The sequence below is a fragment of the Cydia pomonella genome, chromosome 14 (assembly GCF_033807575.1).
Source record: "Cydia pomonella isolate Wapato2018A chromosome 14, ilCydPomo1, whole genome shotgun sequence".
Classification (NCBI taxonomy): domain Eukaryota; kingdom Metazoa; phylum Arthropoda; class Insecta; order Lepidoptera; family Tortricidae; genus Cydia; species Cydia pomonella.
Window position 1 is genome coordinate 11,816,069 of NC_084716.1, and position 27,616 is coordinate 11,843,684.

At 35.7% G+C, this 27,616-nt stretch overlaps 1 protein-coding gene and 1 long non-coding RNA gene across 3 annotated transcripts in view; one reads left to right on the top strand and one right to left on the bottom strand.

The window, feature by feature from the left end:
- LOC133524964 (uncharacterized) overlaps nucleotides 1-27,616 on the bottom strand; it is a 69,029-nt gene that overhangs the window by 40,695 nt on the left and 718 nt on the right. The gene's annotated exons all lie outside the window — the stretch shown is intronic.
- Nucleotides 1-27,616, top strand: part of LOC133524963 (synaptotagmin-6-like) — a 168,559-nt gene that overhangs the window by 37,525 nt on the left and 103,418 nt on the right. The gene's annotated exons all lie outside the window — the stretch shown is intronic.

Here is a 27,616-nt window from a genome sequence, read left to right on the forward strand (position 1 = left end):
TAAAAGATGCCAATAGTTCACGCTCTGTAGCGTAGCGTAGCTATCTCTCTCTATCATTCTTTGCGACAAAGACAGTTGCGTTTCGTTCGCTACGGAGCGTTAACGATTGGCGTATTGTCTACGCACCCAGGTATCATTGGAGAATATTAATGAATGCATTTCTCGGACAGATCGACCAACCATTCTTTACAACGACTTTGATGGATGATGACCTGCCTTGCCCTTGGCCATGTTATTTATGGTTAGCGGCTCAATGAGCACTTATATCAGGGCAACACGTAAGTACTGCGATTTATAATGCAATGTTATCATGGATTTTACGATTAATGCCCAACTTAACCAACATTGTCTTGTTTCTCTTAAACAAAATTAAACTGAAGCTACCAACGTAAGTAATACTCGTAAAATTTCACTTAACAAGTTAGTTAGCTAGTTAGTTTTGCTAAGCAATTAGTTCAACCCATCTATGTTGTAAGAGAGTCTACCTCTACCAACAACCTGTCCTGCAGTTTGGCAGAAGAAAACAAAATGTAAAATTGGGTTTTTTATTCTTTGATAAATGTTTTTTTTTTGTGGTTCTGCCCCAGAAACTCATAAAATGTAAAAGCGAAACAAGCTCTGCATCGCATTTGATGACAAAGCGTAGTCATTATTAATGTCAAATTTATATGAAAATATGACATTTATACAGACACACACACTTAATTCTTTTGAAGTTGGTGCAAAGTTATCTTAGACGGATTTTAGCAGCCATTGGAAAACTTTGAGCGCAAAATTCAGATTTTTCAGAATCAACATTTTGACAACATGACACATGTTGAATATTGTAACAAAATTTTGCTAAATCGATAGAAAATCAGCGATATATGATAAGCAAACTGGACCTTATCGAGCTAAATAAAAAAAATTTAGCTTTTAAAAAGACAAAATAAAATGGTACCATTCGATTCCTTACATTTTATTACAAAATAAGTTGTATGACAACTATATACATAAATGTAATATTTCAGAGTCAAAATAGCAATTCACTTGATCTTCCATACATTTAGGACAGTACCTATAATGTAATGTGACGTTACATTACAATCGGCCCGATTCGATAAGTTCTCATGTATATGTCGTATAATTGACAGAAGCAGCTCGATTCGGACAACCAATGTCACTTTGACGTCAGAAATATCGTATATAGATCTTATTGGGATCACAGCGGAATCGAAATAAACGTCAATTTTGACAAGTCGTTTAATTATCGATCTTTTAAAGATCTTTCCAAGATCTTAAACGTGTCTTAATCATTCTTCGAATCGGGCCGAATATCATTTTGTTCTAACAACCTCTAATAATCTCTAGGCGTTTCAATCGTCGGGAACGAGCATCAGACATTAACTCTCATTTCTGACCTTTGTGTTGCTTAAATGCCATGAGTCCTATATAAACATATGATCTACAGGAAAATCACGATCGATTAACATTATTTACAAAAAAACTGTCAAGTATCTATGTGTCTCTGACTGCGTAAGACACCGAGCCCCATTATATCATGTCATGCGCAATAAGTAAGCGTGACGATAATACGCCTGCTGAGGTGAACATCCTGCGTTACGCGAGCGACTTCAAAATACTTTATTATCTTCTAACAAATGTGTGAATAATGATATAAATTTTATCTCAGAACTTTGCGGCGTTGTGTGAATATACAACGTTGCTGGTTTTTAGCAGTTCGTCTTTTATTACGCATATGTACGTGTTAAAGTGTTAACCTAGTCTAATTATAGTTGGACCGTGCTTGCACTAGTCAAGTAGAGTTTATAAGTTAATTGGGTGTCCGCGCCGCTGCGCACAACGTCATCAGACGAGCGTGGGGGTGAGGAACCCCGCCAAGCCGCCACCAGCCACCGGCGCAGCCGACGCTCTTTCTATTTCGCTACAGGTCGCCGGACCGAACACACGCGGCCGCGATCCTTATTTTCTATACAATTTTTATACTATGTAATACATAGTTATTAAAGGCTAAGTCCTAAACTAAAGGCTTCTTTTCTTCCTTTATTAACCTTATGTGCGCTCGCACATTGGGTAATAAATAAAATGTAGTAATACAGTTCGTGCGAGTTTGATACGTGCTCAGCAGTAATTTATATGTCACTTGCTTGTTGTTAATTGCTCATTCTTTTCGATTATGCCTTAGAAAAATGACATCGAAAACAATGTTGTCACCGGATGTGCGTATCGAAAAGAATTCAACAATTTTAATCGAACATATTAAGAAAATCCAATATAATAATATAATAATATATAATAGTATATATGTATATATATAATAGTGATATTAATTTTATTAAGTTCGCCTTTGTTGTATTTAATTTACTCTGTAACTGTGTTTTTCGTGTTTTTATTTCTATGTACAATAAAGTATATACATACATACATACATAAAATCCACATGACTTCAGAGATTCTGTTTTCGTATGGTGTAAACATGTCGAAATGGCGCACTCAAATAAAAACATTAACTAATGTTATATTTGTAAATATTTTTACAAGTTAATTATTCGGCAAATATTTTCTCTGGTTATTTATCCAAAACCTCGTTAGATCGCAATCTAAAAGAAATTATTGCGGCATTCAATTTCCGTTCTATATTTCGTATCTTCGTCCAATGTTTGATATATTATGTTTATTTTATTTCCTGACAGTTTATTTTAGTTTAGGCGTATATTATTTATCACAGTATGTATTTTTTTGTTAGTCCAGTATATTTTTCTATGATGAGTTAAAAATCTTATGAAAGTATTTATAAATTAAACAAAAAATATGGATAAGGTCTATACAGTCTAAGAAAAATAAATCGTGCCCCCCAGTATGACAGCTAAAGAAGAAGACACTACGTCGCCATATGTTTTTCCGTAACTGGATTGTCCAATATCAACTTTAGACAACCAAAGTTACGGCATAATATACGGAACCGATTCGATACAAGACAATTGGATGTCTATCTTAGCTGTCTATTTCACAGCACGTTTCTCTTAGAATTTACATGTGTAAATTCTCTTTGTATAAATAATTTTATCAAATCTTGGTACAAAACTTAAACGTGGCTAAGTTGCTTAATAAACCTTATACCCATTTCCAGGGGAATAAGCTGCCCTACATTTTAATCTTACATTAGCGAAGGGGTCTAACGACGAGCACATCTGTTGCTCGTCCTTAAAATCTCAGGCCCAAGAGAGAAGGGATTAACCTTTTTGTATTACCACTCTTAACCTCTTTTTGCCTTCGTAATTGTGTTTTGGGTGACTGTTCCTGTGACCATTTAGTTTGTTGTTCGCATTATCCCAAAGATGTCGTTGTTACTGACGAAAACTAGGTACCGGTTGTATATACCTTATCACCGTATAGGTTTTCTGACTAAGGCAGTGTCTTACCTCAGCGAATAACTCGCAAACGCGAAGCGGCGCGGCGCGGCGCGGGTGAATTCAATCCTTTGATACCTATGGAAGTATCCTACGTGGGCGATCTCCGAATACCGTTGGGCCGCCGCGCCGCGCCGTATCGCATTCGCGAGTCATCGCCCACGTAAGCCGCGCTGTAATTCTTTCGCCGTCCAGCCTAGTCGTGTTTGGAATTCACTCCCTCTAAATTTTAAACAAGCTCTAAATAAAATGTCTTTCAAGCGGATGTAGATAACAATACAGTAAGCAAACATAGTTACCAATTTTGAGGATTTTGTCTAGGGACAGCTGTTCCCCGTCCACGGAGTTCCTTGATGTGAGGTCTACATGCACAGGAAAATCACGAAGTTGACGGCCAACTTGTAATATAGTTTTAGGGTTTTGTGGAGCAGAAAAAGGTCTTATCTGTTTTTGACAGCTCGTGATTATTTCTATAGCTTTCTGTGTGATCTACTTATGTTAAAAAAAATTACAAAACGTGGCCTTCCATGCTTCATGTGAAATCCAGGAAAAGGGCCCTTATGCTCCATGTGCATAAGAAATCTTCTCTGATGAAAAGACACACAGTGTTTCATTATGGTCACGATGTCACGAGCTGTCGGAGAATAAATAAAACCAAATCTAAAACATTTTTCAATTCAGACTACCAGCGTAGGACGTTAGGATTTTGAGGGAAAAACCATTGAGACTCTTTGATATATTATAGACTTATAACTATAGTCTTGAAACTCTTTTGAAACAAAGTGTACACAATAATCAAATTATAGTACTTAATGCAGATATTAAAAAAAATTGTAAGTACTCTTTATTGTTGAGTAACAATTATTTCTTACTGTCTTAAGTAAGTATAACAGTTTTTGTTGCTGCTCAAATAACAAGTGATCATATTTATTTTAATTATCCAAGATTGTCATTAATGACCCCCTAAAGCTAGGTTTAACGGCAATTTATTCCTTAATTAGAGTCCTTGATATATAAATATATTTAATGTTAACGCCCTGGATCTCTAATTGGCTATTACCTACCCAAATTTATTTGTTGCTTGTGTATGGAATAGGCGAGGTGGTCAAAGGACAATTGGCAACAAAACTTATAATATCAGAGGGTATTTAAATTAATTGAATTGGTCGTAAATTGTGTATCAGAAAACTAAATTTTACAGCTGTAAATTGTAACTAAAATATTGTTAAAACATTAGCAGATTGTTTGTCTTTAATTAAATGTTTTCATTCCAAAGTTGATGATACTGTAACTAAGAATGTAACTAGAATTAATTAACAGACATTTTTCATCACATTTTAAATAGAAAACTCTAAATGTGAACCAAATATCGATAAGTTGTCCTTTGAAAAGTTATGATACTGAGTGGCGTCACATTTATTTCATCGCCCCGTTTAAATTAAATTGAAAAAAGTCTCTAATTCATTGCCAAGGGTATACTGCCCTCGGTCTATCTTTACACTGAAGTACGTCTTGACATTCAAGCGCAAAATGCAATCCGTAAAGTACTTCTTCTTTTCTTCATCGCCCATTAGGCATTGTGACTCAAGAAACATTTTTAATAAAGTCATCCTTGACACATAAACTTGAAATGTCTAAAACAGCCTTCGACATGCTCGTAAAGCATGGAAATGTGTAACGAAGGCCATAACAATGTTGCTAGAAAAATGAAGATTCTATTAAAAACAGTGGTTTTATGGTTGAGGATTTTTTTTTTGTTTATCTATTTTCACGAACGCTGTGACACGTAGTTAGTAAGAGAAGTTCTTTATTCATATGAGAGTAGCTTCCAAAGACACCTGTGCTTACACCGACATGATATGTTATGGCAGTAAATTTAAAATAAATAAAAGAAAACATTAGTGATAAAAATATGGAAATGGAAATGAAGACAGATGACAATAGATAGTAATAGGTGAGACGGAGACTATAGTAATAGTACATTATTGCTAAGGCCGGGAAACGGTAATTCGGGGATGAGATGGGATTTAGGGTGATGTGATGGGTGACGTTCGCCGCCGCCGCCAAGTGGAAATTGCCAGATGCAGCGCCCGCGTCAAGGCCGCTGAAGTAATGTCGCCACAGTTATGCCGCTTGCTTTTGCCACCCAAACGTCATCTTAACAGTGTCTGAAGTGTAAGGATACTTTTAGAAACCTTACATAATACGGCGTTTTTGGTCGTTATTAAGATTTTCCATTAATCTTTCCTGTTTCCAATTACTTTGTTTACCTCTGCCGCAACAGGCAGGTTAGTGAGCAAGAAGATCGTCCGTTGGCTAGAATCTTAAACCTCGTGTAATTTAATAGTAAACAGGTGCAAGTTTCGGTATTGTCGGCTAAGGTAGCAATTATTTATGTCCTTGTAATGGGGCTACGAGGTTTGTAATTTTAGCCGACACGTGTATTAATCCCCCAAGGATAGGTTATTGGCGGCAGGCAAAGTAGCGGTAACGTCAGGAGTTTAATATAATAACCATGGACGGAATGGTTTCGGAAGTAGCTTGTCTTCTTCTTGGTGACATTGTTTCATGATTCATTTCTTTATTTTCGCTCATTAATGTTGTTCAAAGTGTAATATGTAGCTTTTTATGCAGTAAACTAATGCGAATGTGTGCGGATAGTGAAAATATAATCTTGATACGAGTTTAACCACCAATCATCATTCTGAAACCAACATCAGGTTACCCACGTGGCCCATTGTAAAATTCATTTACAAGAGCTAATAAAATAACCGTACACTGTAATGTACTAACTGTACAATATTCGTCGTATATACCTATAGCTCTCAATACTCGAATTGAAATGGTCATGAGACATCCCAACTTTAAACTAATCCTCCGAAACATGTCGCGCGAGTAACTAAAAAAGTAAAAACACCTGTAAACCGTAAAATTAGCTCTCAATACCTTGATACTGGCTAAATAGTCCCGTTGGACTGATAAAAACTGGATTGAACTGAACAGCGACGGAAAGATATAGACCACGCTTTGGGTACATTGTTTACTTCGAAAAGCGGTCCATATGACTGACACTTTTCTGACACAGAATCACTAAAAGTTATCCCTTCTCCATAAATATACCCCGCCGGCAGCTATGAATATTATCTAACACATAATTTAATTTTAAAAGTTTTGATGGATCAATAAAAGTTTTAATTGGCCAAAATAAATTTCCATATGTCAAACCTCTCATTAATTACAATATTTTGTCAACATGCGTGGGGACAACATTCCCATGAGGTCATTTTTGAACTTTAATCAGATTTAGTTCGTTGATGACGAATAAGATATACTGGTTCAATGTACCTACCTCATATTTTTGTCATATTCCCATTTTCTAGAGAAGAAAGTTTTGTGCATTTATCGAGTAAGTGGAAAAATGGTCCATATAGAAAATGCACTATGGTACGTCTTTGCAAAATTCGAAAATCCTCAAAATACGTCACAATGTCAGTCTTTTATAAACCACTTGTGGCGAGCCGATAACGTAGGTATGTAAGTGTTTCGTTTTATGACCACGTAAAACGCGCCCACCGCGAAATGGCGGCCGGGAATAACCAATTTACGGGTCACTTATTGTAATACTGGTATACCCATGTACAGATGGCGTGGTACTTAGTAGGTTATCAACCTTTGTTACAAACATTGTTGCGATTAGATACTTAGTCATATAAAGTTGGTATGGAAAGATTACGAGACACTGAGCTGTGGCCGAATCTCGTAGCCGTCGTAGCCACGTGTAGCGAAAATAATTCGTAGAGGTAAAATGACAATGTATCGAAAAACTAACTGGCGACTGAGATCATAATTCTATCTCCTTTACCCTTGTAAAAACCAACCAAGAGTGAAAGAGATGGCATTATGACCTGATTCGCCACTTAGTTTTGCGGCCAGTATAGCATTGAATGTGTCAATTCAATACCGCTAATACTAGGTAGGTAACCTTAACCAATATATTAATTTACGAAATAAGCTATAAGTACACGAGAACTATAAGTAAATAATGCAGCATGTTGCTGATTTGCATTTGTAGCCCGCTGACGAAGCCTGAGGTGCGGATATCTTACATATAAACTGGATTGTTTTTAAGGTTTTGTTTTGGTCAAACGTACAGAAACAATTATATACAATTATTATACTATCGTCTATCCACTAAACTCTACTACTTGCAATAAAATGTAAGTAATTGTCTAAAAATTACGCGATAAACTAACTCTTTAATAAGAGCCATGATGATATGCGCTTTTGTTTTTATTATTTGGTATCTTCCATCTGAAAATAACACACACACTAAGGGCCCGATTCGAAGAATGATTTAGAGATGCTTAATATCTTAGAAAGAGATTGAAAAGATCGATAACTAAACGATATGTCAAAATTGACGTTTATTTCGATTCTGCTGTTATCTCAATAAGATCTATACGATATTTCTAACGTCAAAGTGACATTAGTTGCCCGAATCATGCTTCTTCTGTCAACTATACGACATACAAACAATATCTAATTGAGAACTTATCTAAACCAGAACTTATCGTTTTCTTATCTTTTCCGTATTTCATTCTTCGAATAGGGCCCTTAGTACAATACAAGTAAGATGAAAAAATGAGTAGGTACGCTATCTAAATTCTTGTTGACATAAATACCAAATATTATTTGATATTATAACCTTGTACAATACCTTTCACGATAATATTTACCAAAAAAGTTACTCGATAAATTAAACTTTCAAATAATGCGTCTGCGCTCGTTGGTTGTAGAAACTTTTCTCATCGACTTTTATCCCTTAATTCATATTTAAGACACGTTTTAAACGGAATTTATTTGACTTTGTAATGTAAAAGTGTAATGTATTTCGATATTACTTGTTGAAGGCAAATAGCCGCTGTATTTTTTTTGTGTGATATACTTAGGACACAAATGTCTTGTTCTTCAACTTCTTGTCTTTTTGACCCCTGACGCAAAAAATAGGGGTTTTATACGTTTCACGCCAATATCTGCCTATGTATCTGTCTGGCATCGTAACTTTCAAACGGATGGACCGAACCTAATGCGGTTTTTGTTATGTGAAAGCGAGTTTCCTGGCTGTGGTTTTTATACGATACTCTACTGAACTGCTGCTTTTTTCCAAATATATGCAAGGCATTTTTGGCTTAAAATGGTTTAAAATCTCATGAGCAGCGTAAGTCTTTTTAATGTTTAATTTATTAGTTATGACAGGGTGGTTGCGGAAACCTTATCACCCGACGTCTTTCTTTTTCTTACATTATTGCATCTTGAGAAGTCGTGTAGAAGATTAAAAAGCAGAGAGTTCGGTAGAATATAATATATCAACTAGTTTTAAAAAGTTTTGGGTTTCAATTCACCTACTTTAGTCGCGAAATTTGAAGAGTTGATTAACTGAAGTGCAATATATAAAACTACATACAGAAATCTGTATAATCAGTAGTTGAGGTATGTTAATTACCTATAATACTTTACTTTCAGCAAATGTCCCACTATTTCTCCAGCCCTTTTTGCTAGTTTCGAAAGTCGCTTGATAGAAACAATTCTCCCGTCCTGACGGAACCGGAAGACACGTCTGTCCATGATGCCGTTTGAATTTCCTTTGACAGCTGTTCAGTTGTTTCGGCGCAGTCAGCCGGCGACAACTGATAGCTTTCACTCTTTACTTGTTCCCATTTTCGGAAATTAATTTGCAAATTCATTTTAGGTGGCTTGAAATTATTAAACTCCCACTGCAGACAATTTACATACCTATTTTTTGCTAACTGGTTAAATTCGCTAGCTAAATAGTCGCCGAGCCCTTTCGTTAAACGGCGGCGTCTAACTAAATGGATGAAGAACAATCAGTCAAGTCGTTGATCGCAACGATTAACCACATGGCTGAATGTCGTGTAGTCATTTCGTTAAATTTGACATTGATGAATTTAACTAAATGACTACACGACATTTGATTTGATGTTCGGTTAGGTTATTGTATTAATTTCATTATTTTATTGTAAATTTATTTATTTCATTCTATGATATAGAAAAAGTTATACTGTTGGTTAGATTTCGATTTCGATAAGTCGAAGTAAAAAATATATAAAAGTGAGTTTTCTTACAGCAGTTTTACTTCGGCTCAGTAATGACTTGCGCAGACATTGATATTATTAAATTTAAAATTATGTTTCTAGAAGTACATACCAAAGTAGCGGTTAAACATAAAAGTACTTCTAGAAACATTCATGTCATCAAATCGCCTCATACATGGGCAGTCAAACCTCTCGGCTATCGACCGCATGATGGGGTTGGCGCTGGCCCGCACCCGGCGCACCAAGTACTCTTCAATACGTTGAAGCAAAAATTTTATATAAAGAAATAAAAGTTTCTTTTTTAAATAATTTTACGCCACCTCAATAATTACTCAAAGATCCCTCATGATGTTATAAATAAATATAACACGAGTAGATGGAGCAGCTAAAAACTTTCGTATGTAAGTACATACCGTTATTACGCTATTAATATAATGTAAAAAAAAAACCTAATTGTAAATATTCATTTACCAAGGGATGAAAGGCAATCCTTTCACCCGAGGAAAGTAAAATAAATGTGTTTAAAAAAACAAGACTTTTAATAGTATTTCTTGAGGGTACGTAATTTCAGTTAACAATTTAGGGATGGGGAGTTAAATATCAGAATGTAAATTGTACAACGAATTTATTTAAAACCTATTTTTTTTTTTGGTTATGTAAAAAAAGTACTTGGAAAGTAAAATGCTCTAGAGACGAAACGTATCACTTTCCGCACACTTTATAGAACAACAATGACCCACTTTCAGAGAATGAGAAATGAAAAATATTTTTTGTACCCATTAGTTTTGATTACACACAGATAGTATCTTTTAAAAGGAATGTTTGGATTTTTTCCGAGTTTTGTTTAGTCATGTCATCTATCTGCATGTGGTAAATGGAGGGTAAGAACATTACCAAAAGTTTACAATCGGTAGTAAGTAACTTGCCTTGTCTACCCTTTATTATTTATTATTGTAGTTTGTGGGCCTTTGAATGCCACGTCGACCAGGCATTGGTCTATTGTGACAGCCCTTTAAAGTTCATTACTGATGCCCGTTGAATCCAGGAAATTCCAGATTCTTTGGGCCGTAATGTTCTGTACCTCATAGGGTTGCAATACGTGCCGCCCTAGGTGGGTACTTCTTTTTGACATTAGTGGTCCACAGGAGCAGAGAATGTGCATTGCAGTCTCCTCTGACTCATGGCAGAACCTGCATGACGCGTCTTGTTTCTTTCCGATTTGAAACATGTGTTTGTTCAATTTACAGTGACCAGTCAAAATTCTGGTCACCGCGCAGGCTTTGTGTCTTTTGAGCCCTAGAAGCTCCCTAGCAGTTTTGCTGTTAAACCCTTTGATTAGAGCTTTCGAGTGTTCTTGTCCTTTTACGAACTTCCACCAATCGTTTGCCCTTATTTTTTCTAAATTGCTGAGCAGTGAATATGCATCCCGTTTTGTGATTCCACAGAACGGTTCTGGGCCGACCAGGGGTGTGTCTGCGCCCTTTCTAGCAAGTTCGTCCGCTTCTTCGTTTCCGTTAATGTCGGAGTGCCCTGGTACCCACCTAAGTGTGACTTTGTTGGAGTTTGCCAGTGCATTGAGGTTTGTTTTACAGTTCTGGACTAGTTTTGAGTTTGACTCAAGGGATTCTAGTGCCAGCAGAGCAGCCTGGCTGTCTGAGTTGATGTAGATATGTTGGTGTCGTAGGTTTTTATTCAGGTTAATCTCCGCACATTTGTTGATGGCGTAGGCTTCAGCCTGGAAGATTGAGGCCTGTGTGCCCATGCTGACGCTGGCTCTGAGCTTAGGTCTCTCACCATAGATCCCACATCCTACATCAATGGCTTTCTTGGAACCATCCGTGTACCAAATATGGCTTCCCTCTTCGACGTACATTTGGGCGTTGGTCCATTTGCCTCTAGGAGGTATTTCTACTGTGTACAGTTTAGTAAAATGACATTCAGTGTGCGTGTCATCGGTGGGCATGCTAAGGGTTCTATTTGCAAAAACCCAGGCCTTTAGTTTGGTTAATGCTTGAGAGCGCCATTTTGGCCTGTTTAGCGTGCATATTCTGTAGACGCTGTCTACGCTTTGTACTTACCGTGATGATGCTGCCTAGCCCATATTTTATTATGATTGAAGGATTGCTACTCTAGTTTGCTCTTAGTTTTAGTTGCCCAAAAATTCGTTGACAATTTTTATTACTCTCGCATATTGTTGATAATTTTAAGAAACGTTTGCGTTTGTTTATAGCTAAAAAGGAGAATATATTGTAAATAATACGTATGTCTTGTTTCAGTTATTGTAGTTTTAATTTTTAATGACATTTTATAAAAGATGTGTATCTCACTGTTGAAACTAGTATATTTTATACGCGCCTATAAGCTCGTTTTTTGAAGCGCGTGTAGGCGCCTATAGACCAACGGCCCAATTCGAACAATGCTTATAAGATGTCACACCGATACGATACTGATCTGTCAGTGTCAGAAGTGACGTTCTTGGTTAAAGAAATGGCACTTGTAACAAGGATTTATTGTTGGAATTGGGCTAGTCTGAAACCGCTCTAAGAAGAATATCTATAAAAACGTACCTTCTACATATACATTTATATTATATAACTGCTAGACTGTTCCTAAGAAACTGTTCCTTAAATTACTTATTCGAAACGGAATGTGACATGACAGCATGATGAATTATTACTCTTTCCATAACTGTAATAAATTACCTTGCCGTCTCATATTTCACAAAGACAAGATTTCTACGAATCGAGATACGTAAAGCAAAAGTTAAGTAAAGTTGAAAAGCAACATTACCTCATCGTCTTCATCTCACCTTTACTTTATGTTCTGAAAACTTGCAATATATTTAAAATTGAACAGAGTATCTCAACTACGCAACCATCCACGAAAATTGTATTATTTTTAATATGTGAATTGATGCGCATGGATATATTTTTTGATTAGATAAAGAAAGCAGAAATATTTTCTAGACATATGCTTTATTCTAAAAAATGTGACACTTTGGGTGAATGATCGAAGAGCCATTACGAAATTGTACAATTTGTCTAAGTATCTATGACATATCTTCTCTGCACAAGTAAGTTTACATAATCGAAGCAGTATATGACAATAATATATTAATTACATTGTATACCTACAGTACATATACATTATCTGACAGATGTAAGTAATGTTTTACATATAATGGATATATGTAAATATTTATATAAGTATATCATACAAAATATATGCTAAAGTTTATGATTTCATTATAATATATTAATTAGTATTTAATTTGTAAATAGTTGATATCGGTTAATTATTCTCAACCCGACCCTGTGGTTGACTGGCCTTAAGGCATTAAGTCCACCATTTGTACTTATTATTTTGTGTGCAATAAAGTATAACTCAATTAAATAAATAAACTGAAATGATTTAGTTTCTCTTTTTATTTTTATTGCGTAGTTCCTTTGGCCTGTCCATATAATTTATCACTGAAATTCCAAAAGTATTTTTGCCAAAATTTCAGCTCAAGCAGATACCGGTAAGTGAGTTAAATGTAGCTTACAATATTTGGATCAAGGATAACCAACAAATTGATGTCTAAATTACACAACCAAATATACGAAGCGTAGGTAAAAAGCGTATGAAAAATGGAGGTTCGTGTCAATGCTCCAAGATGGATACGTTTGAATAAATATTGTGCTAATAAATTGTCGCAAAAAGAGAATCTGTTTATACACGGCAACGTTCTCTGAAAAATTCCGACGCACGTCACATACTCTCTAACATCATCCCACCGCAAATATATCCTGAATGGTATTCTTATAATTCTTATTGTTTACTCAGCGAGACGAACGTTTAGAGAAACCAGCGGTGGCAACATGGTTCCATTTTTATCACTTGTCACTTGCCCGTCACTTTCGCGCTTACATGCTTGTTAGAACGTGACAGGCATGTTGACAAATGATAAAGAGCCGACCATCTTGGCCTATACTTTGGGCCATCTTGGCCCTACAGTAGATGCAAAAAGTATTTAAGTAATAGCACAGTTTTACACAGATCGACCTAGTCCCATAATAAGCTCAATAAGGCTTGTGTTAAAGGTAACTATAACTCGGAAAAAATATGTGCGCACACAAATAAATGGCCTTACTAGGATTCGAACCCGGGATCTCCTGCTTTGTAGCCACGGTCACTACCGACAACAGATTTGCTGCCAGTTCGCAAAATTTCGATTTATTTAGTTAAAGTTGTATTGAATCCGGTACAGGTTGCGAGTTTTTAATTCCATATTAATCTACATTGTATTTTTTTATATAATTCATGTTACTTATGAGATCTAATGTTTTGAAAAGATGTGTCCCGCTGAATTTCTTGCCGGTCCCACCGGTCCGGTGGGATACCTTCCTGTAATTTAGGAGGAATTTAAATCTTCTCGGGTCAGAGGTGTAGGGCTAGAGCCGCCTTAGCTTTATTTGATGTTCATAAGCGCATTGTAATATGCCTACTTGGAAAATAAACTATCTTTATATTTAACTTATACTCGGAGTAAACCGTTTAAAAATCAAAAAGAAATTATTGCACTAATTTTAAGTTTAAGTTTCTTTCATTGAGGTGTGCAAAAAAGAGTAAGGTCAATATGGAAATGTGTAAGTGTTCATACATTTGCAACTATTGGCACTAAACGTATGAACTTATAAGTAGCAAATGTAAAACCTCTCAATAAACACTAATCAATATGTAAACAGGCCCCAAGCCAGCCACACTTATCCTGCAGCCACACTCAATCACATTGACCTTTTTCTACTATAAAGAGTATTATACCTACACTTAAATCTCCTAAGTGTTCGACTCGTCTAAGTTGGGTTAGCGACACGCATGCAGCACCCCCAAACACATTAACGCTCTCAACTCACGCTCAAATCTCTTCACTTCCGCCACTTTAGGTTCATTGTCCTAGCCTCATCTGAATAGATTTAACACCACTTAGGAGACCGCGTTAAAAGTAAATATTTTATGTACCGCGTCTGTTGGGAATTAAGTTTGGTCGTTTGGAAAAATCCTTTAGCAAATTTTGTCTCCGTAAATAAATTACGTCGAATATTTACAGCTCTAATAACAAGGGTATAAAAGTTCTTGTAGTATGTTGAGTCTTAATACGTTTTGGTTCCGTTGGAGCTCCGAATCGCACCCTGTGGATGGAGCCTGCGTGGTCATAGAACCAACAAAGATTTGAGTGTTTTACAACTATTCTACCCTGATATTGTCTATTGAGTTTAGTCTAGCTCCTTGGTAAAGACTACAATATTTGTTAAGTGTGGTTACTATGTTGATTTAAGAAGATGGTAAACTACCCGATGATTGCCCTTTTAAAAGTAAACTAAGCTAGAGTTATAAGGCCGTTCATCAGAAAGGCTGATATTATACTCTGTATCTTTACGTATTTAAATAAAAGTAAACAAACAATTTGTACATTTTCGGGTAGTTATAACATTTATTGGTTAACCAACCAAATACAAAACCGCCTGGATCTGTCACTGAACAACCTGACTTTAACCTACATTATTTGATCATGTAATGTTTCAATCTACTCTCAACTGGCTTAACGAGCCATTTGAGGGTATATTTTGTTTACTTTTATTTAAATTAAAAGATACAGATTTATAGTGTAAGTTACTCTTCAGTCTCACGCTAATTATAATAATTAATAATATTTGAGTGTAGTCAGCTGGAAAGCTGATTTTTATATAATATGCGGACTTTACATGTCTTTAGTTTTGACATAGGTACATAAGGTACCCATATATTTAAGCCTTATAGCATAGGTAGTACTTACATGTTAATAAAATTAAAATCTTAGTGATGTTTCACATCAAATTATGTTTGATAAATGCATTACAAAAGGCTAACAAGATTTGATTCATTCAAAATTCTTGCTTAATTTTCAGGTTGGGTATTAAATTTTACTGGTACTTTTTTTTCAAATATATTAAATATTACATTACATGATTTATAATTATTTGATTATGAACTTTAAAATGTGATTGAGCAAGGTGCGAAACAGTTTAAAGAAGATAAATACACATTAAATATGCAAGCTATGAATAATGAACATGACTTATAAGTGTTTTAGGTAAGTGTTCAAGTTACATTTACAAATATTTGGATCATATTCAAAACGTGACAAAGTCGCATTTCCAGCATTTAAGCGTATTTCGAAGACATGCTCAAAGAAATTTATGACGTCCGCCATTTTAAAGTCTAGACTGGAGCCTGGCTGTGTTGACAGGTTTATGTAAACAATTTCCTTTTGCTAACAAAATTATATTATAAAGCCGTTGGAAAACGCTTTAGGGATTGTGAAATATTCTTTCCTAGGAAATTTAGACACGACACCTTTATAAATAAATACGTCGCTTAAGAATTTTTACTTAAAGCGTATCAGTTTAAGATAGGGAGTGTTTGAGAGATTTTTCAGATATAGATCTGATAGAGATCTAAGTCGTGACTTGTTATTAAAATCAGAATAAGCCTGAATGTCTTTTACTACAGGCAACTCCATTACCATAAAATAATACTTTTTCCCGACGGCGGTTTAGCTCCGGCATTCACAAAAATGATTATACTTAATTAAAAAAAGTGTTAGAGGAATGGACAAGATTTTGTGTGGATTTGAAGCACTGTTTAAGTAATTTTTATATTATTATTTTTTACCCATCAAAATCATGCTTGCTGAAGCTGAAATATGATTAGTAAATTTTGTTAAATAAGTGTTTATTAGAAACCTTATCACATTGTAATAAGGATTACTCGATGGCAGAAACATCCGCTTAATTTTGTACCTACTGTACTGTGCCTACCAGTATTTTGTTATTCAGCATCTATTACCTAATAAAGTACGTGCCATATCCATCTAGACAACGCCTGGATTTCGTACTGGATACGAAATGATAAAAAAAATAGGCGTAACATTAACTCAGCCTATTAACCCAGATTATCTTAGTATGTCTAGTCAGTGGAACATCTGTTCTATACGGAGTTTACCTGTCTGCCGTTAATCCACTTCGTGGTAAGCCTGGTTTAGTCGTCTAAGGCGAAATATTTTTGATCGCTGGATAAATCCCGCTATACATAAATGTACTGGGTATTTCGTTCACAGTTTATTCAGGGAGCGATGAATGTTACTCTTGTTTTCAAAATATTTTTGGTATATTTTTAGCGTTGAATATCATGTGTTCCATTTTGTGGGTGTTTGTTATACGATATAAGCAACACCTGATTTGAGACGTTAGAATATCTCTACCCAACTAAGTAAAGCAAATTTAATAAGAATAGCTATGACTTTAGCAGTGTATATACAATGAATTTTTTGATATAACCGGAAACTTAAACTAGACGTCGGGTTTAGTGCTATAAAACGATTCTGAAACATTTTTTTTATAAAATCTGAACTACCCGAGCATAATATTTTTTTTTTTCGAGCGGCAATGTATTTCGTACATCATGGTCACTTGTGACAGTTGTGACGTCGCGTCACTAAAGGCGACGTTTTGAGTTAATACAAAGTAGTGATACATTGCTTGCTGAATTATTTTATATGGAAAAATAAAAGTCATCCCTTTTAATATAAAACCTATGAAATGAAAGTATGTACATTACCTTCTCATCATGCGGTCGTATGTAAAATACACGCTGTATACTTGTACTGTTTCTGTCGTGTGTGCTATCTGCTATCGTAGCATTAAAACTAATGGAGCCGATTCTAAATGACAAAAAATAATCGAGTAGCAAAAGCATTAGCTTTTGCAAAATATAAAAAGGACAAGGATTTTTGTAATTTATGTAAAAGATGGAAAAAAGTAAAAACACCATAAATAAATGTGCTAAGCAATAAATCATATATCCGGTATTTTCGAGCTTATTTTCGTTCATTTACTAAAGAATGACACCTTCGTAAAGATACTGAAAGATTCATGACAGTAATATATGCTGTGTACATTACGTGCCTTATCATAACTAGGGTGTGACCAGGCTTCGTTTAAGGGACCGAACTAACGATAGTCCTTTGAACAAAGACAACGCCCTGAGGAGTCATAAATCAAAGCATCAACGTGCATGTTACGACGTTTTTAGCCCCAGTGTGCCACAGTTTTTTTTTTTATATTAAGCATTGTGAAGTCATATAAATTAAACGAATTATATCGCGTAAAATGAATTCAAAATAAAACTTGTCGTTTCGAATTTTTTACGGCATCTATGGATTCCACGGTCAACATCATCAAAATTGCATACGCATGAGTGATAATCCGTTAAATTTGTTTTATTTCATGAGTAAGTATCTGACCTGATAACTGACTCACCAAATTCCGTCGATGCGCATATGATTTGGCTATAGAACAATAAGAATTATATTTTTGGGGTACGTAGGTAAATCAGATACCTACATGGTCTTGGTACTCGTATAAGTACACTAAGTCTCTTTGAAAACTTGGTGGATCCTATTTTGTTTGCAACGTTACATCCGGCATATCTTTTTTAACGTTATTTTAATAAGTAAATACTTATATGATACGCATGATAAGAACATTGAACTATCCACGGACTCTAAATAAAAAGCTAATACAGACGGACTCCTAACGGACTCTTAAAAAGAAATATTTCAACATGAATTAAAAAACACAAACCATTCACATATATTAAACAATTAAAATATATACATATATCGATTGTTACTACGACACCACTACTGCTTTCTTTTTAAAACTAAGTTACCGCTGACCAATGATTCTATTCTCTCGACGCATACGCACTCGTATTCAACGTGCCTATCGTTAACGCTCCGTAGCGAATGAAACGCAACTGTCACAGTCGCACTAATATAGAAGAGTGATAGAGAGAGGAATACGCTACGGAGCGTTAACGATTGGCATGTTGTCTAAGCACCCTGATGCACTTTTCATGAAATCCTCTTGGATTTCACTCATAATTATAATAACACTGTATTCACCATTGCTTTAACTCACACACAGTCCATTATATTCGAGTAGGTACTAACTACGACACAGCTACCAAATTCAATTTAGCAATTACCTCATGTCTAAAGCATCTACATATTCATCAATAAGTGTCACGCCAGGCCTACGGCGCAGCGTACAGACGTCTGGTGGCGACAAGTACATACATCGTCCGACCCCCAACTTTGATTTGATAAAGGGCTCCGGGGTATATTCGGTAGCATCATATTCTCGATATCAAAATTTCACGTTGTTCTATCTTCTCAAATCTAGATTTGATGTTGCTACCATTAAGAAAATAAAAAACAGCTTGTACTCTTCTTGTTTGACGACCGGTCTAGCCGAGTGGGTAGTGACTCTCCCTATGAAGCCGATGGTCCCAGGTTCAAATCCTGGTAAGGGCATTTATTCGTGTGATGAGCATGGATATTTATTTGTTCCTGAGTCATGGGTGTTTTCTATGTATTTATAAATATTTATATATTATATATCGTTGTCTAAGTACCCTCAACACAAGCCTTATTGAGCTTACTCTGGGACCTAGTCAATTTGTGTAGTAATGTTCTATAATATTTATTTATTTCCTCGCATCTTCATTCATAAATATTACTGTATTATATATTATATATATCGTTGCCTAAGTAACCACAGCACAAGCGTTATTGAGCTTACTGTGGGCCTTAGTCAATTTGTATAATAATTATAATATTTGTTTGTTTGTTTATTTGTCATTGTCGTCTGAGTACAATGATGAGATTTGTGACCAAAATTATGATTGGATCATTCACAAATTATATGACTGCGACCAGACTCAACTCCGTTAAACTTTTCTTACATTTAGTATGGTTTGACGGAGTTTAAACGTAGGCACAAATCTAGAGAATGACCCAATTAATATGTCTTTCCCGGGGACTTAAACTGTCCCCTTACCAAACTTCATAAAAACGGTTTAGCGTGTTTAAATGTGAATAGATACTTAATAGACAGACAGACAAACAGATAGGCTGCTTTTGAGATGAGAGGAGACGTGTGGGAATCAATCAATAGCATTGCGGAGCGGAGAACAGAACCAATGCAATTAGGTATTAACTCCTGCACCTCTCCTTTCCTCTCCGCTTCAGTGGAAAGGGAGCCATAGAGTAATTTTCATACGTATGAAATTTGTAGAGATATTACATCCACTTCGACAAATATAACTCGTGTTGCATACACAAAATTAAACAGGTGACCAGACATCAATACTTTTCACGTAGATGAGTCACGTAAATAAGTTGTCAGTATAACAAGCCGGATTTCTCTAGAGACTTACGTCCTTAATAGGATTAGAAGACATGTCAGAACTTCTGTGTTATCCATTGTTCTAACTAAAGTAACAAACGAGACACGATTAAGCGTGACACGTACATTTGTACGGACATACAAAAAGCAATAGGTAAACTATAGGCGACTTGTCTCAGTTGCGCGGCGATTTTGTAGTAAAAGATTCAGTTTAGCTCTACAACTAGTTTATGCATATATAACATTTTTAATTACTTGACAAGATGTAAATCACTACTTGACATAATTTAGATAAGTTTATAAAAACTTTCAAATATATTTTATACTACGTCGGTGGCAAAGAAGCATACGGCCCGCCATATGGTAAGCAGTCTCCGTAGCCTATGGACACATGCTACTTCAAAGGAGTTACATGCACCCTTGTTAAGCTCTGGCAACCTTACTCACCGGCAGGAACACAACACTATGAATAGGGTCTAGTGTTATTTGGCTGCGGTTTGTTGGGCTCTGCTCTAAAGTTGGGATGACATCTGCTATACTGTGCACTACCACACAAAGCGAGATGACATTCACAATGACCATACCTCTCTTAGATCTTCAATCTTCTTTATAATCGAATTCAAAACGAGGGAGAGGTTTTCAATTCGGCGGAACTTTTCTTTATTCATGGTTGTGATCTCATTCAAGCCCGTGTAATGACTAGTTAAATATATTATTTTCAATATTTATTTATTTATACTTACCTACAAAATAATAAAAAATCCAATCAGAAAGAGAACACCCCGTCCATTTATTATATATTTCTAATTAAGTCAAAGTTTATAGCTTGATTTTGAAATGAATAAAGTTAATATTTAGTGAAATATTAAATATGTTATAACGAAAAATATTTGACTTTCGTTTTACCAAATGACGCAAAAGTCAAAACAAAGTCTGTGAAATAGTAGATACCGATCTTGAAAGTGAAGCCAGAGAACAATATTATAAAAAAAGGTACTTATTTCTCATCCATTACAAAACAAGATAACTTATGTTGAAAGGGGTTTCTTTAATTAAGAGCGTTGAACTAAATCATTATTTAATTTCGACTTTGAAAAGTAACTTTGTTCTTACCTATTATACAATTTTTATTTATAAGTTTAGTTTTAATTTTGATGATTAGTTTACTGTGTTTGTTTAATGCATATTGTTATTGTACTAGAAGTAGATAATGTAGTCTAAATAATATACATTTACTTTCTTATGTTTACAAATCATACCAGGGTTTCAGGAGATGGATACTTACGGGTAGATTAGATGTTATTTCTCAAATGTAACTTTTATTGAAAAATAAAAGATTGATAAGCGAAGGGGTACAGTATTATATAAGCAAGCAATTTTATTATAAAATCAGCGATTGTAATAAGAGTCTTTTTGTGAATACAATTTAAAAGCTTACTTTTTGTATACACTTGAGTGTTAAAATTTTTAGTAAGTACTTCAGTAGTTTAAGTTGTAAAGTAGCAAATACACTATGTATGTGATAAAAAAACAAGTGTTGAATACATCGTCTCGTAATCTAATCTAATACCTTACAAATGTGCAAGTGACGGAAAAAAACTTCAGTTTGTCCTTTCTAGACTGTTTCATGTACCTAGTTTGTATAAATACTGTCTATTAAAAATTTCACAGTATATTAGTTCGCTGTAATGCAGTGTAAATTTTTGGAATCAATAAAATAAAATATAAATAAAATAATACGTAACTACCAACAAATAAATTTACGAAAATTTCTGAGATTTAAATAACAAATATCGATATCTATCGTTTGTGCGTCTATGAATTGTGTCAATTCGGGAGTTTCAAGCGCCGATAAGGTTATAAGGCGGTGTTCGTTTAACAATAGGGTGCTGCCTGTCGAAGTCGATGTCAATAATATGTCTACATTTTGCTTCTTATTACAAAGGAGTAAGGTCAAAAGTGTAAACATATCTTTATCGTCGACTGCACGCTTGGATTTCCACCGTCGTGGTATAATTGCTTCCTTGAAATCATACGAGTATACAATACGTGTTCAGTTTGAATACATTGATGTTATTGATATTTTGAGGCCGTATTACAGTGGCTGCCACTTCTCACGTTTCACTTTACTAACCCTTCGGTTTCAATAACTCATCATGTTTTTTTTGCACGAGTTTTCGTGTAGTGAACAGCAGGTATATAAAAACGTGACAGTTAAATTTGTCAAATACGAAATATTTTATCATAAAAAATGTCTGCACTGAACTCTTTGACAATCTATTAATTTTAACTAAGGGCTATCCATCGCAATTCAACGCGGTAATGTAGCGAGTGTGATGGGCACCTTTGCGCCGGGAACAACTCGCGGGGGCCTCTTTGAGTAGTTTGTTAGTTTAGCTTAAGCTTAATTTATAATGAATGTCATAATTATCTATTGACGTAATATTTTAATTAAACACAAATACAATCTTTAAAAGAATAAAAACATTTTAAAAAACATCGTTCCAGTTCCAGTCTAATCTAGTTTCAACAAATATTTATGTGCGAATTCTCCCTCTGATAATCCGATTAATTACAATCGAAATCGAATTTATTTGAAGTCGAATTTGAATGAAATTTGTACCTTATGCATTTAAATGACAAAACTTTATTTACATTTAAATTAACAATAAATAAAAAATAGTCACTTTGAGTAGAAGGCCCAACTACTTAGTTAAGTAATCAGTATCTGACATGGTTACAAATTCGAAGAAACCTTTACATGTTTTCTTTAATTTATCAAGTAGTTGGATTAATCTACGGTATTTTTGTATAGGTTTCTCCTTATTGAGATTCAGTTCTCAATGTAGGCCTTTTAAATCCGGGACACGCAAGCAAACTACGGTGGAACGGACATGTAGGTAGTAGATTACTAAACAAGGGATGAAAGGCATTCATTTCAGTCGCGGTAGTTTGGCGCTCGAACGCAGTGAACGCAGCCAATAGTCCGAGGCTAAAATGGTGCCTTTGAATCCGGTTGAACACTCTATTTTTTATTTTGAATACGTGGAAAGTAAAATACATACATATTAAAAAAAAACCATAGCTAAGTTAATATGGTAAAGTTACTTTTAAAGTATATCTTGACGCTAATTTTAATTAGCAATGTAGGTATAATGACGTTATTTATGAAATGGGGAGTTAAACATCAGAACGGAAACTGTACAACAAATCCATTTAAAAATTTAATTGCTTATAGTAAAAGAAAAAATAATAATTAATGACTTGAAAACTAAAATGCCCTAGAGAAAAAACCTATTCTACACACTTCATAGGACAACAGTGACCCACTTTCAGAGCATGTGAAATAAAAAATAATATGAATAGGTCTATGATGTCTGAGTGGGTATGTTCATCATAAACTGCCAAAGGCATAAGCCTTCCTTTTAGAAACTGCCTTGTTATTGCTATATTGTCCCACTGCTGAGCAAAGGCCACTCCCCAAGGGGAAGATCAACATCTCCACAGCTCCCGTTGTTGTGCTATTTCTTCCCAGTTACTGATAAAGGTGTCTAGGTCGTCCCGCCATCTCCGTCTGAGCCTGCCGCGTCCGCGCTTAACTTGCGGTATCCACTTGGTGGCTATACTAGCCCGCCTATCCGGATGCATGCGGACGTGACCTGCCCAGTCCCACTTCAGCCTGGCGGTCTTCTCCACGACAGCTACGCGTGTTTTGGAGCGCAATGAAGTGATTCGGATGCATCCAATATTGCCTTAACTAATAAATAAAAAAAAACAGACAGCTCTGCTTGGCACAAAATTATTAATGTTGAATCAACGATACATGCTTTTAAGTCATGAAAAGCCAACATTGCCATAAAGCGCTTTGTGTAGGTGTGTCAGCTTGCACGGTGACAGGTATTGTCTTACATTTCGCGGGCTTTCACAATAACATTTCGACTTACAAAAGGATTGGTTATTGGCAGAATCATCAACACCTTGATGGAGCCATAACACGAAAAATTGATTGATTGAGGATTGGTTAATTTTAAATAGGCAGTTACTTTGACAGTTGTTTATTATGTACATGTATTTACAAATTAAGATTTTTGGAACGAAGTTGGATGGTTGGTGGATCCCGCTAGGCGAAAAAAAGTGTAAGATTTTTGTTTGAACCCTCCCTCCCTGTTTTGTTTTTCTTCCTCCAGAATATATAGCCTATTTTCACCGATTTACGTATATCCTATAGTGGCGCAGTCAGCAAACAGCCGCATAGAAACAGGTGATAACAGCGACGATCCGTGTTCGATTCCCGAACGTATTTTTTTGCACTGGAATTTCATATTTTTGATTGACTAAGCTAGTGTGCAGCTTAGAGTATCAGTTTCAGCTTGTACAAAAATGTTTTCATCTCTTTGGTAGTTCTCCCTGCCTGTAAGTTACATTTCTGAACTGATTTGTGAAAATTGGTAAGCAAATTCGATAGTTATTATTTTGTATTTTTTTTCATATTTGTGCATCTAATAATATTACACTTCGTTGCAACCGAGTGTTCCACGACACTCAAGCATTTTTTTTCATATACCGTTGACATATCGTCATTTTACTTGCGTTGACATTTCGTTCGCTTCTCGCGTTTGTTTCCTTTATACATTTTAAATAATTAAGTTTATTCAGTTGAAGTTCAGGAAACAAATGATTGAAGAGTGGTTGGATAATTCTGGATAAACTTATTGCAGGCGTACATAGGCTACGGAGACTGCTTACTATCAGACCGGCTGTATGCTTGTTTGCCACCGACGTAGTTTAAAAAACAAGATTTCAACTATCTTTCTTCTGTTCGGTGTGCGGAGAAACCTTTCCTTGCTCCACCATCTTCTTCATCAAAATTGTATAATAACTCCTTCACTTCTTGTCGTGCTGTCCGGTTGTCGAATGCTTTGCCATCTAAAATGTAAATATTAGATGTGCTAAATCCCTTCCCACTTGCAATAATCTTTTAAAAACTCATTACCTTTCCCTGCCTTCACTTGCGTTTATTTATGATTGTTTATTTATTTAAGTTTAGAATTGTATCTTAACAGCTAAAGCCACAGCGGCACAAATTGGGAGACAGTAATACTTATACTTTGAGTACGAAAGTATCTACATAACCATATTATATAATACTACTTACAGGCATCTCTCGCTTTATCACTCTCTTACATTCGATCATCAGTCGTCCGATTGCACTCACAAACAAATCACACTCCGGGTGTGCCTCGAGCACGGAGTTGAGTAGAGCGTGCGCGCACGCGACCGGTGCCTGCGTGTGCGCCCGCGTGCGCGAGGCGCCCTCCGCTAACAGCGGGTGACGCCGCGCGCGAGTGTACTGGTTAGGCATACATAATCGCATGAAGGCCTCGATAAGGGCTACGCTATTAATTGTATTTCTAATAACACCGATCGTGAATTTGGCCAAAGACATCAACCTACGTAACTGGAGCGAGTCGTACCCTAAATGTCCCTGCAGAAATAGAGTAGGGTACATGTACGGATAATATGTGTGTATCTTTTTGTATAACGCCCTGAGATACGACTTCTGAACTTGCTCCAACATAAGGATATATTTACTTTCATGCGGACTCCACACCACTGCATTCGTTTCGAGTATGCTGCGTACGAGTGCCGCATACAACACGCGTGTGGCTTCCACATTCAGAGGCGCGGAATTACGCAGAACGAAACCTAGTCTTTTATACGCAGTTTTAGCCACGGTCTGTACATGTTCGCGAAACGTGATATCTGAGTCAAACAGTCCTAAATCCCGAGCGCGATATATCGGCGCCACCAATATTGTAGTGAAATATTTGTGGTGCGCGGGCTCGGGTGAATGACATCATTTCACATTTAGTGGCATTGAAATAGAGTTTATTTTCAACACTCCAACGATGGACCGCTTCTATGTCCCGCTGCAGTTCCTCACAATCCCTTTGGCTTTGGATCGACTTAATCAACTTCACATCATCAGCAAACATCAGCAATCTGCAGTGATGCACTTTCACAGGCAGATTGTTGATCAGCAGTACGAAAAGAAACGGTCCCAAGTTCGACCCCTGACTGATACCAGAGCGCGTGGGGTAGCTTTCAGAAACGTAAGAACCATACTTTACATACTGTTTCCGATTGGCTAGATAATTCGCAAACAGATTCAAAAGTCTGGGTGTAAAGCCCATAGCACCTAGTTTTAAAAGAAGAACGTCATTGTCTACCCGATCGAAAGCTTTTTGAAAATCCAGATATACGACGTCCACCTGAGCTTTTCTATCCAGCTCACGAGATAAAATGTGGGTCAAAGTAAGCAGGTTTGTGGCCACCGATCTTCTTTGAAGAAATGCATGCTATGTACTGGTGATGTGAGACTGACATTGAGGTAGCAGTTTGGAATGTGTCGCCGATTCGAAAGTTTTCGCCAGGACGTTAAGAATTGCGAAGGGAGGATAGTTCTCAACTTTAAGTTTAGATCCCTTTTTGGAATCGGCGTCACTCTCGATCTTTTCCAGACTATTGGGTATGCCCCAGAATGAAGAATAAGGTTGAAAATAAACTCTATCGGACCCACCAGACTATCGATACACCCCTTGTATAATATATGTATTTATATACGTATTTATTATATTCGTATGCAGGTATGTATTATATTAAAGTATGTAATTGTTTGCGTCTTCAGTTTGTTAAATTAAATGTATATCGCCGCTACCCGCTACCCAAAGATAAGAGCACTTTGTTACCTACCTTTCAACTGTATTTTATTTTCTGTGTATTTTGACTGTATCGTGACAATAAAGAACATTTACTTACTTACTTAGAAGGCTTATTTTATTGTACCAAATGAATACTAGTAGGTAATAGGTATCTATGTTTTGAGTGCCACTCGGTCAGTAAAGTGGTTTTTACACATAGATACGCTTACGATACCGTTAAAAAATAAATGTTAAGTGTTTTTCGATGATACCATGAGGCTATTTCCATTTCGATAGTAATATGACTCATAATATATATATATATATATAATTTAATTTAATATAATTTATTTATTTCAAAAGACAACAATGGTCCATAATGGTTAGTAACACTTAATATATAAAAAGAAAAATTATTACGAGTTTGTAAATCCTTACAATTTATAATACTTAAACAAGTCTCGAACGTACTTACAAGTTTTCACTATCTCAGTAAAATCAAAGTTTCTGAGAGTTCACTCGATTACATAAGAGAGAGTACATTACTAGGTAAGCAAATATATATATAGATAGTTGTAATATAAAGTTTGATTAAGTCGTTATTAGCCTTAGAGTGCTCCCGTAAATACGTTGACGGGTACTAAGTCTTTATATTTAAATTAAATAATAAAAGTTTATAATAGTACATTACGATACAAGTGCGAAAAATAGGAAATTTGAAACGAGTGGCGATAAATTAAAACACGACCGAAGGGAGTTGCGAATTACCTATTCACAGATGTATCGTACAACGTTTTACAGTACATATGGCCCTTTAAATGTTCGACACAGTAACGTAATATGCAAATTTTCGCACTAGTGCTATAAAGTAGCACCATATGTACTGTACAATCATTTTTACATAAATTGACAAAGTCACAGTAAGCTTCATAAAGTTTGTTGCACGATGATATTTTTAGGGAGCGTTCGAGTGCTAGACCACCTGTAACAAACTTGATTCAGCCTGGCAACGCGTCGTTCGTGATGGGCATCTTTGCTCGGGACGGATTGTTTGACTAAATAAATAAATATTATAGGACATTATTACACAAATTGACTAAGCCCCACAGTAAGCTCAATAA